Source organism: Fukomys damarensis, unplaced genomic scaffold (assembly GCF_012274545.1).
Source record: "Fukomys damarensis isolate Sample0158 unplaced genomic scaffold, DMR_v1.0_HiC HiC_scaffold_28, whole genome shotgun sequence".
In the NCBI taxonomy this organism is placed as follows: Eukaryota; Metazoa; Chordata; class Mammalia; order Rodentia; family Bathyergidae; genus Fukomys; species Fukomys damarensis.
In genome coordinates, this window is record NW_022900940.1 from 4991587 (window position 1) to 4994579 (window position 2993).

Here is a 2993-nt window from a genome sequence, read left to right on the forward strand (position 1 = left end):
AATTAGAAACTCTGAAAATATCTAACCCAGGAGATGATACCTGAGTTTAGGGAAACACACACACATGCACACACACACATGCATGCAGGCACACCCCTCAGTGCCTCAGTGTGTGTACTACCTTCCCAGCCCCCACATGCTCACATGATTTTCTAGCTCTCATGTTACAATGGAATTATTTTGTTTCATGAATTTTAACACTAGTTTATCATAGACACTTTCCTTTGTGTCTAGCATGAGACCATTTCCCAAAAAACATCAATTTTAAATTCAGGAAAGTCACCTGCTGTTGGGCCCAAAACAATTCTCATGAATCTCCAAACTCTTGATTTTTCTGAAATGCAGACTATTCAGTTTCTCCAAATTAGATTCTGTTTTAGTGGAAGAAAGATTTTCTGTCTTCTCTGTGTTCTTGAAACTAGAATAGAATTTACTGTTTTAGCTGCATACACACAGACCTGCTCACATCCTATCCCTACATCTTCCTTGGAATTCAGGCCTCTAGCTTTAGTGGCCTTACTCAGCATCCCACATTGGATTGGCCAGGAAGCATCTTGGCTTTTAAAGTCCAAAACAGACTCCTGACATTGCCTCATTTACGTCCCACCCGCAGCCTTCTCAGATTGGTAAACAGTCATTTGGTCCTCATAGTTTATCATATCTAAAATCCTGGAGCCTTTGTATCTCTCATACCTTTTGCCATATGCAGCAGTGAATTCTACTGACTCCATTTACAAATATAATTCCTTCTCTTCATCTCTCACATCTCTGGCTACCATTTTGGACTCATCCACCACAGACTCTTGTAACAGGGCCCTCAGTTTCTGCACCTACTTCCCTACATTTATAATGCAGCAGCCAATGGAATTCTCTGCAACACAAGTCCATTATGCCAAACCCTGTGTTCATATCCTCCAGTGTTCATCTCACCAAGAAGGAAAGGGGGTGTCATCACAATGAGGCCATGCATCTGCCACCCATGACCTTCCACGATCCTCTTCCTCACTTTTTTTTTGCTTCAGCTGAGAGCTTGTTTCTTCTTCCTGGACTGTTCTCTCTGAGGTCGGCCTAGCTTGAGTCCTTTAGATCTTTACTTGAAAGTTGCCATGTCATTGAGGCCTCTATAGGGGCAGTTATCCCACTAGCCCACTCCCCGGTGCTTTTCATCCCCTTCCCTTCTGTATTTTTCTGCCAACCACTTATCACCAAACCTAATCTTCCCTAATTCCCTTTGCTAAAAAGGAAAGTGCAGGAAGGAATATTTTTGTGTGTTTGTGCTCTGTTTCATGTTGAGTGCCCAGGGTCTAATGAGGTGCCCACATACAGTACACACTCACTATATTTTAAATGAGTCATCTAACTCAAAGGTGTAACTATATTATAACAGCCTGAGGGCCAGAAAACTTCAATATTATCTCCAATCCACGATCACAACACTGTGCTTATCATGGGGAGGGGAAGTGGACAGCTAGCTGCTGTCTTAGCCTGTCCAGTAATCCCCTTTTTTAAAAGGGAACAGTTTTAGCCCACTTAACGTGATTCTTTTTGTAAAACATGAGTCTGGAAACTATTATTTCTTATGGGCATGGCCAATTAGAGAAGCCCTCCCACTGTTGGTCATTATAATTGGCTGAGACAGAAGCAGATGTCTCAGTTTGGGCCAATCAGAATTCTTCCCTAGACCTTTCTCGTGGTGAGAGCAGGAGACACTGACTTGGGCTCCGAGGACCAGGCACTGTCTGTGGTCATCTTCTGTACTGCACAGAGAAAACCAGGGGTGATATTCAATACTTAACAGCCATATGGTATGGGCAGCGGTCAGGCAGAACTGGAGAGTGACACCACCAAGCAAATATACTGAATGTCACCTTGGCAGTTCAGTCACGGTGGAAAGGTATATGGTTTTTATGCAGACAGTGTTGGGAGGTAAGATGGAAAAGGAGAAAGGTAATATTGAATTAGGGGGAAAAGAGCTACACAAGGTAGCACTACCCCTTTTTAGTCCAAACTCTGAGCCTCATTGTCTTCTCTTTTCATTAGTACATCTCATCTCATATTCTTAATTGACATGCTTAGCGGAGACCATGAAGTTTTTTGAAATGTCAACAATTTTGAGGGAGCTATGTTCAAGCATAACTACCCCTCTCTGTGTGAGGCTGTGATTCTGCATGTAATCCCTGCATCTCCTGAACCCTGAGGCTAAATTTCCCCTAATCAAGGAATGAGAGAAATGGTGTAAAATAAATTCATCATTTCCCAGTGGCTTGGACCAACTGTTTTGTTTTGGACTCTTGGATTATATTGTTCTGTTGGGGCACAAAGTACTTTTTTGCTGTGTTATAGCCCTAAAAGAATGTCCTTCTCGGTTCTGATACCCTTTCCCTCACCCTGGGAGCTGCAGACATGGAGCCCTCCTGTCAAACCCTTGACCTTGGACGGCCTCTCACTCTAGGGCCCTGAAGCATGGTGCTCCCTCTGTGAAATGACTCATGTCACAATACATTAGTTAGGACAGCCTGATTACAAGACATCAGAAGTTGATGCAAACTGGTATTTGCAAGAGAAATTACTTGAATTTATTGAAATTGCAGGAGTATATAGTAAGTCCCCAACTTACAAAAAATTCCATTCTGGGAGAACATTCGTAAGTCAGATTTGTTCCCAAGTCCGGCAAAATGAGTCTTACACACCCTTGACACAAATGTAAAGCACAAGAAACCCAAACGTGCACATGAAAAGAATGAGCAACGCCTACCATCTTTTCGCCTCGGTCCAATCTTTCTGTCATTTTCCCCTTTGTGTCCACGGCTATTGCTTTGTACTTCCTAGCAGTCCCCTCCACGTCACCACTGCTTTTCCTCTTCCAGACATTCTGGGCCTTGACTATCCACTGTCGCACTGTCCAGTAAGCACAAAGAAGCACAGCTGTGATAAGGTCCAGCAGACACGAGAGACACCTCCACTATGAGTGTTAGTAATGTGAGGCCCATTCC